Raw genomic sequence first — 18,310 nt, forward strand, 5'->3', positions numbered from 1 at the left:
TTTTAAAGTAAGCTTTAAAAGGTAGGGTAGGCATCTTCAGAGTGGCTATTGCAATAGCAAGCTAGCTTTGAAAGCATGAGATTCCACTCTCCCCTCAGAGTTGTTGTAACACTAACATACCATCTTGAATTACAAAAGACAGAATGAAATCATTTTAAAGAGGTAGGGTACCATCTGTTGAGTTTTTCAGTGATTATATTTAAGTGCCAGACAAGTAACATCAAACGTGTTTACCCTCAACACAAACACATACCATAATTATATATCAGTTCAATCATTTGTATGATAGAAAAACCTGAGTTTCCAGCGCAGTTTGTCACAAGTCCAGCGTTCTCAAAGTCAATGATGGCACGATGATTTCAGTCAATCAATTTCCACAGGAAGTTCCACAGGTTCAATCAATTCAAAGATAACAGACTCAGTCCATAATCCATTGATAATTCCCACGCGCACTAAGCGGTCGAACTTAGAGTAAAACAGTCCACTAGAGAAACTTTTCTCAAGACGTATTTAGCATGTGCCTAATTAGAACATTAGGCTTAAATGACTAGCAAAGAAAATAACAATTTCTCCTCAAAAACCCAACCACAGATGAATACCTTGAGCTACTGCTCACATCCATGTTGTTCCATGTCCTAACTTCACTACTTCTCTGCTTATATCCGCATCCTCACCTTCAGAACTGAGGACATCGCCCCCTAGTGAAGCGGCAAAGCACTAGTAACAGTGAACTCACCCCAGAACTGTTACACTCCCACCCCTTTAGGAGAAGGCTGGACAGTCCCGTAAAATGGTTTCAACTTTTCAACATGATATGTGTCAATACTACCAGGATTGTCAAGCATTTTTACCTTATAGTTTACCCTGTTAACTTGTGCCACTATTTCAGCAGGGCCTTGCAATTTGGCCGCTAACTTTGCCATGTAAGCGTTCGCTGCACAAGACAATGGGTGGGTGAGTATCCAAACTAAGTCTCCTGCTTGATACTGTACTGATCTCCTGCGTAGATCATAATACCGCGCTTGTCGTTCTTGCGCTTCACTCAAATTCTCCTTTACCCTTTCTAGCATCACTTTTTGCCGCTCTAGCAAATTATATGCTGGTTGGTCAGGATATGGAGGTTTCCCCACCAAGCTTTCGAATGGCCCTTTCAATTTACGGCCCAAGGCAATCTCAGCTGGAGTATGGTCAGTACTCTCCTGCCAGGCGGAATTGATGGCATATCGAAACTCAGAAATCCATCTGTCCCATTGTTTGTGATTATCATGGATATAAGAGGCAATCATCGTTTTAAGGACCTTGTTGACATGCTCTGTAAGATTGGTCTGGGGATGGTAGGTGGTGGTAAGTTTCTATATCACTCCCCACTGTTTACATGTCTCATTTAACAGCTGGGAAGTGAACTGTGGTCCCCTATCTGACACCAGATACATGGGTGTCCCCCAAGAGGACAAGACGTCTTTAATTAAGATGTTGGCTATAAAAGGGGTCTTTGCTGATCTCATCGGGAACATTTCTACCCACTTGCTGCAGTAGTCAACTACCACCAATACGTACTCATTCAATCGAGTGCTTTTGGGGAACGGTCCCATCAAGTCGATCCCCAGCATGTATCCTGGTTCAACCACTGGTGTAGACTGCAGTCGACCTGCGAGCTTGGTAAAACGCGGTTTATACTGTTGGCATACTTGACATTCCTTACATTTCCTCCAGACATCTTTACGAATCTCAGGCCAGTAAGTCACTTCCAATAGCCTCCTCAATGTCTTCATCCGTCCAAGATGACCACTTAATGGGTTGACGTGTGCGTATTGCAAACATTGTTCACGAAACTTGGTGGGAATGACAACCTGTAAATTCTGGCATCCGTTCTTGTCCATAGTACTTCTGAAAAGGTAGGAATTCAGGCTAACATAATGTACCCGGTTAGAAGACTTCACCTCACTCTCATTTACCTCACCCCACAGTGGCTGGAGAGTAGCATCTTCCTTTTGTTTATGGCCAATATTTTCCCAGCTCACCGGTAAGTCATAGGTTACACTGTTTGCATGGGATAGAGCTATAGTGCCTTGACATTCTTCTTCCACTCCCCTTGACAGTGTATCAGGAACCAGGTTACACTGGCCTTTCCGATACTTTACAATAAACTCAAAGCTCTCCAGTCTGATCCCACCTTTTTCCTTCAGAGCATGAAGAGGTGCAGTTCGTTCAGAAAAATGTGAAATAAAGCGATGATACCATCCTGTGAGTCCTAGAAAGCGCTGGACTTCTTTCACTGAGGGAAGTTTTTTATTGCTTCGACCTTCGCAGGTTCTGTCCTCACTCCTCCTTCCGATACAACATGCCCCAGGAAAGTCAAGGATTTTTGCAGAAGATTACACTTTTTCAAATTCAGTGTCAGACCTGCCGTCTCCAGCTCAGCAAGCAATCGACAAAGGTGCCCAAAATGTTCCGGAACAATGGGGGAATAGATCACAATATCGTCAATATAGACAAAGCAAAACTTTCCAATGAAGTCTCTCACAATAGAAGTCATCAGTCGTTGAAAAGTAGCTGCAGCATTTTTCAAACCGAAAGGTAGATGCAAAAATTCATATTGGGCATTTTTGGTCACAAAAGCAGTTTTAGAAATGCTGGCCTCATCCATTCCTACTTGCCAATAGCCACTTCGTAAATCCAGCGTACTGAAAATGGTAGCCCAATACAGAGAAGTAAGAATATGATGTACTTGTGGTATAGGAAAGCCATCAAGGGGCGTCTTTGCGTTCAAAGCTCTATAATCCACGCAGAAGCGTATGCTTCCATCCTTCTTCGGTACAAGTACTATTGGAGCAGCCCATGGAGAAGTAAAATGTCTGATAATTCCTTTCTCTAGCATTTTAGCCACTTCATCATCAACAAACTTTGCTTATGGATGGGTATTGGATATGCTCTCTTCCTCACTGGCACTTCATCTTTGATATTGATCTGATGTGTAACGATGGAAGTACATCCCAACGAATCTGTGCACACTGTAGGCCAATCGAACAACAGTTGTTCCAATTGTCTTTTTTGACTCCTTGAAGCCTCTGCTACATTCACCAACTCCTTTAGCATGGCTTGACTAGTATCAGTCAGCGGTCTAGTTGGAAGTGCTACATCCAATCTTGTACTTGAGGATGATGTAATAGCAGGCTTCAAGTCACCAGGGTTAGTAAAGTAATGTAGCTCCTCGTCTTCGGGGAACTTACATGATGTGGTGGCAAAATCCAACTTCACCCCAGAAAGAGTCAGAAATTCAAGTCCCATGACGAGAGGAAATGCCAAATCACAATTTCGTATCACGAGTGCTCTTAAAGAATAAACTTTGCCATACACTATACACTGCAGAGAAACTTTACCAAGTGCATGTTGAATATGGCCATTTGCTAGGGAAATTGTCTGACCCTTACTGTAAAACCTCCCCTACATGTTTGATTTGATTCCATAAAGACTCTTGGATCAAGGAATAAGTACTACCTGTATCAATAATTGCCTCCAAAAGTTGGTTTCGAATATTCAAAGGCAACAATAGAGTAGACATGGAGGATTTAGCATACATAGCAATGTTATGGTTGTTCGACCTCCCTCTATCAGAGTTTCCTCCATGCAAAGTTGCTTGTTCAGCTTGCCTCTACCTCCAGAAAACGGTCCCGTTCCACCAGTGTGCCCACACGAACTAGTTCCTCTATTGTGGATACCGTCCCTCTCAAGATGCTGGCAATGCGTGGATTGCAATTCCTCAATATAGCTTGAAGAATGTCATGTTCTGTCATGATTGGCTTTAACCTCAAGCACAAAGCTCTATACAAAAGATCGAATGTCCTCACCCACTCCCTGTTTTCTTTCTCTGATACTTCTCTCTGCCTCCACTTCCATGATCGTCAGGTAAAAATGACTTAAGAAAAATTGTCTTAAATTGTGTCCAGGTCTTAATATGTGCTTTTTCGGTTATCCACCAATCCTTAGCCGTATGGGTAAGCACAGATGACAACATAGACAAGGTCTCAGCACTACTCAAACATTTGATAGCAAGATACTCTTCACACTTTTCCAAATATGCAATAGGATCTTCTCCATCCAGACTACTGAATTTAGGAAACTCATTTCAAACTCAATTTAGGATTTCTGTGCATTTTAAACTGAATGGAGCGAGAATACGTTCCCAGCAGGGGAGTTGAATTATTAACTGGTGTAGAGGTAGCATCTCTCCGTTTGAGGCACTCCATAACTGCGCGTCCCAGATCCTGCATGCTCTCCTCTAAGACTTGCTTCACCTGCTGACATTCCTTCTTGGACTCTGAAATTACCGTTTCATCTCGTTGTCTCAAAGATCTTTCACAGTCTTTGACTTGGACTTCTAAAGAACTGATTCTCTTCCGATAGATATCTAAACTATCCAGCAACTGGGTTTCAAACTTATCAATATGGGTGTTCAGTTTTTCCTCTACCTCACTCATCTTATTTTCCAAATATCGAACCCTGTTAGCCAAAACCATAGAGATAAGGCTTTCATCCTCCTCTTCAGGAGGTGGGGGAAGTGGTAATTGCTAAATGTCTTCAACCTCATTAGCCTCGTCATCCTGCTCCTGTTCTAAATAAAGACTACTAAAAGATTGAATCAAATCTTGTATGGGCTCTCGATGCACCTTAAATGCGTCTGCACTATAATTGAGTGCTTTTTGATCCCTGAATACCTTGAGCTACTGCTCACATCCATGTTTTTGTCACCCCCCCTCCTAACTTCACTACTTCTCTGCTTATATCCGCATCCTCACCTTCAGAACTGAGGACATCGCCCCCTAGTGAAGCGGCAAAGCACTAGTAACAGTGAACTCACCCCAGAACTGTTACAGAGTGTCTACAAGGCCACGCTTCCTTTAAAACACATGAACACACACAGCAGAGTCTGCAAAGAGAGACTCCATTAAATTACCTCATGTCTCAAAGCACATAACATTACATTAATTATGAACTTAAACAACTAACTTATACCACTTGACAACGGCAGATTCATCTTGGAGTTGATAGTGTTGACAGAAATTCAGTGTCCGAAGACAAGAACAGCTCTGGGTAGAATGTCATGGGTTGCCATCTCTTTTTTGCGATAATTGCAATATGGTGTGAAAGCAGTATAAACTCATTGTTTTGGTATAAGAGGAAATGTAAAAGGTGTCTGCTCGTTTGCAGCACTCATTATCTGTGTTTGCATTACCCTTTAAATTCGCAAATTGAAATTGAGAATTCAAAATAAGCCTAATGGAAACTGTTAATTTTGAGAAAAAAAACACAAATATCGCAAAAAAGTTGTTAGGCTCGCATGAGGTGGTTTTTCAGGCAATTCGAATTCAGGCAAACCTGGTCACCTGGCGCACGTAAAAGTCACAAGATCATTCTTTAAAGGTGCATTGCGCAACATTTCATGTTAAAAATAGCCGTTTTCTAACCCATACATGCTTAAACAATCGCCTGATGGGCTGAATAAGCCCTTCTCTGATCACTACGATCGCCTCTATAATCCTGTACAGTGAAATAAATAAGAGGGATTCGGGCTCGAATCTGAGACTGGGCGTGACGTCATGCGCGTTCACGCTCGCCTGGCTATGTCTGGCAGGTTTGTGTATTCGCCGCCATTCTCCATATCAGAGAAAACAACTCGAGCGACACAACTTTAGTCAACTTTTCACAAAAGTAGAAGATGGATTCAAAGTGTAAATACACTGGTTGTTGAAACTAGGCTATATGTCATGTTATTTTAGTCATGTATGATGACGCGCATCACCTCAGATGAGCAGCTGAGCGTCTATTCATCAAGCCAGCGCACCGCAATCTATCGCAAATCAAAGTGAAAGTAAGTAGTTCTGCAAAAACTCAGATACTTGCATTTTGCACCTTTAAATATCACTACAAGAGGCTCTTTTGCATTGCTCAACTCAAAAAAGGTTGCTCTGCTCATCTGGAAATAATGGCTCCACAGTTCCTCCGCGCCATTTTTGGAATGATTCGCGAGAGGAAACAATTACGTTTTAATCGCATAATCGTGTTTATCGACATTTAGAAAATATTACAAAAGTTTAGTGCAAATCTGTAATGGAAACCAGGCTGGAGATTGTGTGGCTAGAACTCTGCAATAAACGCACTGAGGATGTGTGATGTCTGGTAGCTGCGCGGAGGTATGGAAATACATATGTTGAGAGGCAGGTAGGACATCATATCATTGCATTCAGACTGAATACAATGATTGGATGGAGATATTTTGGTCCAGAGACTTACACAGAAGATATATATATATATATATATATATATATATATATATTAATATCAAGGCTACTTCTATTATTGATTGCTATTAGGATGTGAAGAGAGTTTCAACCAGTATAACAAAAAGTATTTATGAAAAACATTGCCTAACCTATCTTTAAGGTTCAACTCAAAATCCACCCATAAACACAAACTTTGGGATATAAGCAAAACAAATGAAAATGTACAAATTCATACAAATTAGCTACCAATTCGACCAAAAGTAAAATAGTTGTGAATTGCTATGAGATTGTTTTAGGTAAAAGTAGCTTGAACACCTCTACTAATAATAATTATTCATTACATTTACATAGTGCTTTTCTCTGCACTCAAAGCGCTTTACAATTTAGGGGCGTAGAATTTAGTAGGGATGCTAGGGACCTGTCCCTACCTATATCCAGTGACACTAATATATCTCTAGCATATAATTCCGATCAAAACTTAATATATATTTATATATTGATGTCCCCACCAATTTCAAAATCAAACCTACGCCACTGCTTTACACAGAAGGGGGAATCTCCTCAACCACCAATGTGCAGCATCACCTGGATGATGCGACGGCAGCCATATTGCGCCAGAACGCCCACTACACACCAGCTTTCTGGTGGAGAGGAGACAGTGATGAAGCCAATCAGTCAATATAGGGATGATTAGGATGATGGACAAAGGGCAATGGGCAAATTTTGGCCAGGATGCTGGGGTTTTTTATTGACCACAGAAAGTCTGGACCTCGGTTTAACGTATTGTTACATATTAGATGAAATAATGTGATTTATGCTTAGATCTAAAACCATGGATTGTTGATGCTGATCTAATATAAATCAGTGTTCTATAGTTTAAGCCTATTACTAAGTATCTGATCATTTTTTAGAGTGCAAACAAACAATTCTCCTGGGCAAAATCTGTTGACAGGTGAAGATCAGGAAACCTGGATTTCACATATTTAACATCTTCGTTCAGAATCATGATCCTTCATTCCAGTCACTGTCTGACAGATGATTTAGATGAAACACGGTTCGGGTTTCAAAGCTCAGGGTTTAGGAAAACACACAGTGTGATTGTGTTAGCGTTCATTTGAACTGTAGATCTGGATCCTGTATTGGTACAGAAGTTAATGTCAGTTGTCCAGCAGAGCCATGACCCTCAGATGGGGGGTGTGGCCAAAGGGCTGATCTGGGATCTGTCAACACCTCTGTTCCCCAAACAGGCTTCTCCTGCCCGGAGCCTCTGGAGCGGCATCACATGGAAAGTAAGTGCAGAGTGGAAACTGGTTGCCAAAAAGTCCAAGCTCTGCACCTCTTCCAGATTAGCATTCCTTCCATCTGACACATGTGCTGTGAAGCAGATTATCATCTAAGTGGACAAAGCACAATTTAGAGAAAGGTGGAAATCTCAAAGGCAGGGTGAGGAGGAGGTACCTTATAACAACACCATTCACTGAGGGTAATTGCACCATGGGAAAATGAAGCAGTTATGTGATTTGGGAAATGGTCACTGGGAGTTTCTGGAATGTAAATATTACACATCATCCGAGTTGAAACTCAGGTCGGGAAGCCATTTTTGCAGAAACACTGGAACCAAATTATTTTCATTTCCGTGAACAGTTCTGGAACGTCTGCATTCTTTCACTGATGCGAACGTAACACCGTCCAAAAATATGATCCTTGTATCACAGGAGGCTGATGCCACTTTTATTCTGGTGCTTAATGATGGTCAGTGTGCATTGTTTGTTTTGTGATTTTTCTAAAATCAGCAAGTGCAAATAGCCCACCTTGTTGGCAGAGGCTATTTACACTAATAAAATTACAAAAGACATACCATTAACAACAGGACCAGTGGCTTGGTGAGCAAAGCTTTAGCTTTTAATGCGACCGACTCAAGTTTGAATCCGCCATTTTCCGAACTCATTCTTCATTTTACATCGCATATCAGCTTGAACAGGGAATAATTTTAAATAAAATGAAGAAAATATTACATAAGTGGAAATGAAGTCCCTAATGGGTATTTACTGTTATAGCGGGAATCAATTGTTTATCGGGTAGGGCAACCCGGTCTCATCCCAAGACGTCATATAACTGACGTTTTGGGACGTCTTTTGACCATACGTCAATTTTCGCCTTTTTAGGGCCCCCTTAAACGTCGGTAGATGAGGTTATGGGATCCTAACTCTACCCCATACCTAAACCTAACCCTAAACCTAACCCGTCACCTAACTGACGTTAAAGGTAAAGCGTCAGTTGTATGACGGCCCGGGATCGCCATCTACCGACGTTTAAGGGGGCCCTAAAAAGGCGGATATTGACGTATGGTCAAAATACGTCCCAAAACGTCAGTTATATGACTTTTTGGGACGAGACTGTGTTAGGTAGGGTTAGGGTTAATAATAATATTTTATTAACTAATAGTGTAAATTAATGTGTTAATTACCACAATTATTCAAAGCTATGCACTTCAACTTCCAGTTGTCTGCTTTAATTAATCATTAGCTAATGATTTGCAAAGGTATCATTATGTTATGACTTTACTTGTTGGGGCACATCATTATTAACTAGTTATTTAGTAATTGTAGTAATTTGCACATGAATTTGCACTAACAATGAAGTAATTAATCATGTATTAATGCATATTAGTGTACCTGTCATATTACTGGAAGTTGAAATACAAGGCGTTGGCTCATTCTGGTAATTAACATTAATTAACACTATTAGTTAAAAAATGAGTTATTATGGAATTAATCCACAATTACATATTTAATTTATAACAATTAATGTATGAACTAATACATGAACCTTACAGACTCTTAATTAGTTCCTAATGTGGTAATCATTAATGAATAGCTTAGATAATCATTAGTTACACATTAATTCAGTATTATCTGTGCATTAGTTAAGAATGCTTATCAGTGTACCTATATTGTAAAGTGTTACCGCAATTTTCATTAAGTGCAAATAGCCTCTGCCTTTTTCTTATCTGTGCACAAGAATCTTTTAAGTGCATAAGATGATATTGGTACACTAGTAACTGTTGTAAGTTCACTACATCATCCTGTTGGCAAAAAGCATCTTTCTTTATTCTAAAGGATCTGTGTATTTTTGCAAGCAATTTAATCCATTATGTTCGAGTTGATGTTTTACCAGTGATCGTCTCTTAAAATTGTGAAATGCGCTTTACGATCTTTATAGTTCTTTAGGTATGAGAAAAGCACAATAAAAATACAAATTATTATTATGTGCCTGCTTTGTCTTTGATGTCATAGTCCTGACTCCTGATAGTCTCTAGTGAAACTGGATCTTCTGTCACTGGACCACTGATTCAGTCGCTCTTCAATAAACCGGTTGATCCAGACTAATTTGTTCATAAATGTGGCTTTAGAAGACTTGGAAAATAGCACACAGGTTTTATGGATCTCTTTTATTGAAGGGGACCTATTGTGACCTTTTTCAAAGTCTTAATTTTATTTTTGGGCTCTACAAGAACTGGTTTTCATGCATGAATGTTTAAAAACACACTATTTTCTGCATATTCTCCGTTGTTGCGGCTCCTCTCTTTCTGTCAGAAATGTTCTGTTTACTTCCTGTCTCTATGAAGCCCCTCCTTCTGGAAAGCGCAATGTGCTCTGATTGGTCGGCTGGAGCAGTGGGTTGTAATTGGTCAACCAATCCAGTGTGTTTGGGAAATGTCCCGCCCCTTTCCATAATGGCCAGTTCAACAAACTACTAACTCAACCAGGCCCAACCCCTTTATTTTTGTGTATGCTTTGGGCGGGAATTATTTAAATAAACTCAAGACTACAGTGGCGTCATTTCAGCTAGTTCAGAGATACTGACACTGATATAGAGAAGAACTTTGGAGAGCTTTTTCATGCTCAAACAGCAACATTACAAACCTTTTTAAAGCTGCAGTTGGCAAGTCTGGCAGATTGAGTGGATTTAGGCAAAATTTTGAATAATACATTTCATATGGCCTTCCCCCACTATCAACGAATACCCTCCCACAGAGTTCGTGCTTGAGTGCGTGCGCACCAGGTTATCTGTGAATGTGACCGTCTCATCAGCATCCATCAACCCCATGGATTATTTGGAGGTATGCTGCCCTGCTAATCTACCAATACACACCCCCCTGCGTTGATTGCACCCGATGATCCTGGATTTTTGCAAAACAAATAACACTCTCCAGAAGGAGTTAGAAGCTCGGGTTTTTTTCTAAAACCACTTTATTTATGTTGTTCTGTCAGATTATAGTGTCGATTTCACTGAATATGATCAAAAAAAAAATGTTGCCGACGGCAGCTTTAATGGTGTTTTTAAAGCTTTTCAGCCATGTCTGAACTGTCCCTGTATTGACAAAAACTGTGAAGATTCATATCGGTTCAAAAAAAAATTCATACCGGTTTAAACATAAGGGTGAGTAAATGATGACAGAATTTCCATTTTGTGAGAACTACTCCTTTAAAGACATCAACTTTAATAGACATTGATGTGTGTTCATTTCCTCACCTGATGTTACCCCACGAGGGGCAGACGGTGAGGAGCCGTCTTCATTACCGTCATCTATCCCTGCAGTTAAATCATAAAATGCCTGAAGTGCAGTCTGGCTCCAGCGCTGGATGAGGAGGAGCAGAGGGAGTGTGGGAGAGGGATGAGGGAGTGAGGCATGAGCTGCCGCTGGACGCCCGACTATATCTTTCTGTGTACACACAGCACACCCACAGTATAGCCGGCTGCGAGTCCTCATAACCCGTCACACTTACCTGACCGCCGAATGTGAGGAGGCGAAGTATGCAAATATTCGGTGTACAGTCATTGTGTTAACGAGGGCCATGAACATCGTGTGTGTGAGCCAGAGAATGAGGGAACCGCACTCTGGGCTGTAGAGCTGCACTATTAAAGGGATCGTTCACTTTGAAATTAATTTTTGGTATGTTTTATCTTACCTCAAGGGCATCCAAGATGTAGGTGTCTTTGTTTCCACAGTAGTTTCAATTTTGATATTTTTAGGTCAAACCGTTAGGGTTAGGGCTAGGTTAAGTACACATTGAAGGCCTAAGATACGAAATGAGCGGTTTGTGTGAGAAAACAAACAGTATTTATATCGTTTTTACCTCTTGTAATCACAGCCACAAAGCGCCCGTGCCTCAGATCAGTTGGACGTGGCTGTGGTTACAAGAGGTAAAAACGATATATACTGTTCGTGTTCAGACAAACCTCTCGTTTCGTGTCTTAGGCCATCAATGTGTACTTACACTTACGAGTCATTAAATCATGTTTAATTTGGACTTCTCTGTGCACGCTCTTTGAGGTGGTGACCATAGACCTGCATTATATGACTGACAGACAAGAACGGTTTGACCTAAAAATATAAAAATTGAAAATACTGTGGAAACAAAGACACCTACATCTTGGATGCCCTTGAGGTAAGATAAAACATACCAAAAATTAATTTCAAAGTGAACTATCCCTTTAATCGTTAAAAGATTGTGATCTTGATTCAAACACCCACACAATTGTATTTCTAATAAATTAAGCGTAGCGTCAGTTCTGGCAGGTCATGCTAGTCAAGCTCGCATCAGCTGATCCACGTCTACCTATAGGAATACGCAGCCCGTTCTCATCGCAAGGCGTCATATACCGACGCTTTTGACATTTCGTCTACATCCAACGCACATGGCACCCTTTAGTGTCAATATGAGATGCAGATATATATGGACCAGAAGGCGCCTCCTAGTGGTCTAACCCTAACCCTACCCGAGAGCTAAACCTACCCATAACCGAACAAAGCTCTACGCGTGTTATATTGACGCTAAAGGGGGCCATGTGTGTTGGATTTAGACGAAATTTCAAAAGTGTCACTATATGACGCCTCGGGATGAGAACGCGTTGGAATACGGCACCCATCACTGTATTCACAAGCTCCTTCAGTATTATCAGCAGCTTTCATGTTTCTCCAGAACCCTCAAAACAACTAAACATACAATAAGTGAATGGGCGCTGTTCACCACCAAGACCCACTGTTGCATTTCTGCATTATTCAGAAAAATTGTCTAGAGTGCAGGATTTTTCAGAGCACTTAAAATGTTACTGAACAGAACAGGATGTTACATAAGTTTCGGAAATCAGTTGAATTTAATAAGCCTCACTGGCAGAGTGAGAAATGGCTTCCCATTGCCAAAGCATTTTGTATATACAATTTACATGTTGGAATGAAAGTGGGCATATATACAGTAAGTAATGCGGTGTATAAAACATTTTGCTTTATGATTATCCAACTCTTTCTCCTGTGCTCAGCTTATGTTTTTCTGTGTTGCTTTACTGAAGCAAAATATGGAAATCAAACACACTGAGTAGTTTTATAAGTGTAGTGACTGCAAAAAATCCAGCTAACTGTGCAAACTGAGAACTGCGAGCTCTAATACTGTCATGTGTGGAGGAAATTATGTGAAAGAAAAGTACAGCGAGATTTCCATTATGCCAGAAACAACCTTTACGCAAGTACACAAATTCAGATGTGAACGCTCGCAGTCCGGTTGAACATACGTTTAATCTTGCCAATAGATTTTGAGTGATGCATAGCCTTCCCTTCAACCCCCTAATTCCAGCCCTGCCTGCAAAAACAATAATATCTGGAAATATTATTAACATTTATACTGCAAAATGTTATCTGAATATATTGTAAAATGTAATTTATTGCTGTGATCAAAGCTGAATGTTCAGCATCATTACTCCAGTCTTCAGATTCTCATGATCCTTCAGAAATCACTCTAATATGATGATTTGATGCTCAAGAAACATTTATGATTATTATTAAGGTTGAAAACAGTTTCATATGTTTGAGGAAACTGTGTTCCATTTCATTTTGCAAGATTGCAAAAGTTAAAAAAGGCTTTGAAATAAAAATCTTTGGTAACATTATAAATGTTTTCAACCACTTTTGATCAATATAATGCATCCTTGCAAAATAAACACCAAAACGTTGAATGATAGTGTTCATGTAAACTTTTTCCATAATATTTAAAAGCATCCCAGGATGCAACACACTGAGCTGTGGAAGCTTGTTTCCGCCACAGAATGGAAAATAAAAAAGGTAATTGCGACTTTTTATCTCACAATTCTGACTTTTTTTTCTCACAACTGTGAATTTACATATCGCAATTCTTACTTTATTTCTCAGAATTGCGTGATATAAAGTCAGAATTGTGTGTTATAAAGTCAGAATTGCGTGATATAAAGTAAGAATTGCGAGATATAAAGTCAGAATTGTGTGATATAAAGTCAGAATTGCGAGATATAAAGTTAGAATTGCGTGATATAAAGTCAGAATTGCGAGATATAAAGTTAGAATTGCGTGATATAAAGTCAGAATTGCGAGATATAAAGTTAGAATTGCGTGATATAAAGTCAGAATTACGAGATATAGTCAGAATTTCATGATATAAAGTCAGAATTGCAAAATATAGTCCGAATTTCATGATATAAAGTCAGAATTGCGAGATATAAAGTCAGAATTGCGTGATATAAAGTCAGAATTGTGTGATATAGTCAGAAATGCAAGATGTAGTCAGAATTTCATGATATAAAGTCAGAATTGTGTGATATAAAGTCAGAATTGTGTGATATAAAGTCAGAATTGCGAGATATAAAGTCAGAATTGCGAGATATAAAGTCAGAATTGCGAGATATAAAGTACGAATTGCGAGATATAAAGTCAGAATTGCGTGATATAGTCAGAATTGCGAGATATAAAGTCAGAATTGGGTGATATAAAGTCAGAATTGCGAGATATAGTCAGAATTGCGTGATATAGTCAGAACTGCGAGATATAAAGTCAAAATTGAGAGATATAAAGTCAGAATTGCGTGATATAAAGTCAGAATTGTGTGATATGAAGTCAGAATTGCGTGATATAAAGTCAGAATTGCGAGATATAGTCAGAATTGCGTGATATAGTCAGAACTGCGAGATATAAAGTCAGAATTGAGAGATATAAAGTCAGAATTGTGTTATATAAAGTCAGAATTGTGTGATATGAAGTCAGAATTGCGAGATATAAAGTCAGAATTGCGTGATATAAAGTCAGAATTGCGAGATATAAAGTCAGAATTGAGAGATATAAAGTCAGAATTGCGTGATAAAGTCAGAATTTTGTGATATAAAGTCAGAATTGTGTGATATAAAGTCAGAATTGCGAGATATAAAGTCAGAATTGCGTGATATAGTTAGAATTGCGAGATATAAAGTCAGAATTGTGTGATATAAAGACAGAATTGCGAGATATAAAGTCAGAATTGCGAGACATAAAGTCAGAATTGTGATATAAAGTCAGAATTGCGTGATATAAAGTCAGAATTGCGAGATATAAAGTCAGAATTGCGTGATATAGTCAGAATTGCGAGATATAAAGTCCGAATTGCGTGATATAATCAGAATTGCGAGATATAAAGTCAGAATTGCGTGATATAGTCAGAATTGCGTGATATAAAGACAGAATTGCGAGATATAAAGTGAGAATTGTGTGATATAAAGTCAGAATTGCGAGATATAAAGTCAGAATATCGAGATATAAAGTCAGAATATCGAGATATAAAGTCAGAATTGCGAGATATAAAGTCAGAATTGCGTGATATAAAGTCAGAATTGCGTGATATAGTCAGAATTGCGTGATATAGTCAGAATTGCGTGATATAAAGACAGAATTGCGAGATATAGTCAGAATTGCGAGATATAAAGTCAGAATTGCGTGATATAGTCAGAATTGCGTGATATAAAGACAGAATTGCGAGATATAAAGTGAGAATTGTGTGATATAAAGTCAGAATTGCGAGATATAAAGTCAGAATATCGAGATATAAAGTCAGAATATCGAGATATAAAGTCAGAATATCGAGATATAAAGTCAGAATTGCGAGATATAAAGTCAGAATTGCGTGATATAGTCAGAATTGCGTGATAAAGTCAGAATTGCGTGATATAAAGACAGAATTGCGAGATATAAAGTCAGAATATCGAGATGTAAAGTCAGAATATCGAGATATAAAGTCAGAATATCGAGATATAAAGTCAGAATATCGAGATATAAAGTCAGAATTGCGAGATATAAAGTCAGAATTGCGTGATATAGTCAGAATTGCGTGATAAAGTCAAAATTGCGTGATATAAAGACAGAATTGCGAGATATAGTCAGAATTGCGAGATATAAAGTCAGAATTGCGTGATATAGTCAGAATTGCGTGATATAAAGACAGAATTGCGAGATATAAAGTGAGAATTGTGTGATATAAAGTCAGAATTGCGAGATATAAAGTCAGAATATCGAGATATAAAGTCAGAATATCGAGATATAAAGTCAGAATTGCGAGATATAAAGTCAGAATTGCGTGATATAGTCAGAATTGCGTGATATAAAGACAGAATTGCGTGATATAAAGTCAGAATTGCGAGATATAAAGTCAGAATTGTGTGATCATTATTTCTTATTTTTTTATTCTAAACTGTTTTAATTATTCTGATTTCTTTTGATTATTTTAATTTCTTCTATGTAAAGCACTTTGAATTGCCATTGTGTATGAAATGTGCTATATAAATAAACTTGCCTTGCCTTGCCTATATAAAGTCAGAATTGCGAGATATAAAGTCAGAATTGCGTGATATAGTCAGAATTGCGTGATATAAAGTCAGAATTGCGAGATATAAAGTCAGAATTGCGTGATATAGTCAGAATTGCGTGATATAGTCAGAATTGCGAGATATAAAGACAGAATTGCGTGATATAAAGTCAGAATTGCGTGATATAAAGTCAGAATTGCGAGATATAAAGTCAGAATTGTGTGATATAAAGTCAGAATTGCGAGATATAAAGTCAGAATATCGAGATATAGTCAGAATTGCGAGATATAAAGACAGAATTGCGAGATATAAAGTCAGAATATCGAGATATAAAGTCAGAATATCGAGATATAAAGTCAGAATATCGAGATATAAAGTCAGAATTGCGAGATATAAAGTCAGAATTGCGTGATATAGTCAGAATTGCGTGATATAAAGACAGAATTGCGTGATATAAAGTCAGAATTGCGAGATATAAAGTCAGAATTGTGTGATCATTATTTCTTATTTTTTTATTCTAAACTGTTTTAATTATTCTGATTTCTTTTGATTATTTTAATTTCTTCTATGTAAAGCACTTTGAATTGCCATTGTGTATGAAATGTGCTATATAAATAAACTTGCCTTGCCTTGCCTATATAAAGTCAGAATTGCGAGATATAAAGTCAGAATTGCGTGATATAGTCAGAATTGCGTGATATAAAGTCAGAATTGCGAGATATAAAGTCAGAATTGCGTGATATAGTCAGAATTGCGTGATATAGTCAGAATTGCGAGATATAAAGACAGAATTGCGTGATATAAAGTCAGAATTGCGTGATATAAAGTCAGAATTGCGAGATATAAAGTCAGAATTGTGTGATATAAAGTCAGAATTGCGAGATATAAAGTCAGAATATCGAGATATAGTCAGAATTGCGAGATATAAAGACAGAATTGCGAGATATAAAGTCAGAATATCGAGATATAAAGTCAGAATTGCGAGATATAAAGACAGAATTGCGTGATATAGTCAGAACTGCGAGATAAAAAGTCAGAATTGCGTGATATAAAGTCAGAATATCGAGATATAAAGTCAGAATTGCGTGATATAAAGACAGAATTGCGAGATATAGTCAGAATTGCGAGATATAAAGTCAGAATTGCGTGATATAGTCAGAATTGCGTGATATAAAGACAGAATTGCGAGATATAAAGTGAGAATTGTGTGATATAAAGTCAGAATTGCGAGATATAAAGTCAGAATATCGAGATATAAAGTCAGAATATCGAGATATAAAGTCAGAATTGCGAGATATAAAGTCAGAATTGCGTGATATAGTCAGAATTGCGTGATATAAAGACAGAATTGCGTGATATATAGTCAGAATTGCGAGATATAAAGTCAGAATTGTGTGATCATTATTTCTTATTTTTTTATTCTAAACTGTTTTAATTATTCTGATTTCTTTTGATTATTTTAATTTCTTCTATGTAAAGCACTTTGAATTGCCATTGTGTATGAAATGTGCTATATAAATAAACTTGCCTTGCCTTGCCTATATAAAGTCAGAATTGCGAGATATAAAGTCAGAATTGCGTGATATAGTCAGAATTGCGTGATATAAAGTCAGAATTGCGAGATATAAAGTCAGAATTGCGTGATATAGTCAGAATTGCGTGATATAGTCAGAATTGCGTGATATAGTCAGAATTGCGAGATATAAAGACAGAATTGCGTGATATAAAGTCAGAATTGCGTGATATAGTCAGAATTGCGAGATATAAAGACAGAATTGCGTGATATAAAGTCAGAATTGCGTGATATAAAGTCAGAATTGCGAGATATAAAGTCAGAATTGTGTGATATAAAGTCAGAATTGCGAGATATAAAGTCAGAATATCGAGATATAGTCAGAATTGCGAGATATAAAGACAGAATTGCGAGATATAAAGTCAGAATATCGAGATATAAAGTCAGAATTGCGAGATATAAAGACAGAATTGCGTGATATAGTCAGAACTGCGAGATAAAAAGTCAGAATTGCGTGATATAAAGTCAGAATATCGAGATATAAAGTCAGAATTGCGTGATATAAAGTCAGAATATATATTTTTTTTATTCAGTGGCAGAAACAAGCTTCCATACAGAGCAGAGCTGGGTACTAGACAAAAATAAGAAATTTGGTCACTATATTATTCCCAAGCTTCCATTTGTGTAATTTCATACCTTTGATGACTATTATTCTAGCACATGGAAAATAGTCATTATGAGAGTGAGTTCTCCTGACTGGAAGTGCAACTCTTGACTCAAATGTGCCCATTGCAAATGTGATATTTGCAGTATCTTCGAATGAATTAGGGCCATTTAGCATTGTCGGTAAGTCAAAGACCAGATGGTGCATGTTAGT

The sequence above is a fragment of the Pimephales promelas genome, chromosome 12, assembly GCF_988280905.1.
Source record: "Pimephales promelas chromosome 12, fPimPro1.hap1.1, whole genome shotgun sequence".
NCBI classification, from domain to species: domain Eukaryota; kingdom Metazoa; phylum Chordata; class Actinopteri; order Cypriniformes; family Leuciscidae; genus Pimephales; species Pimephales promelas.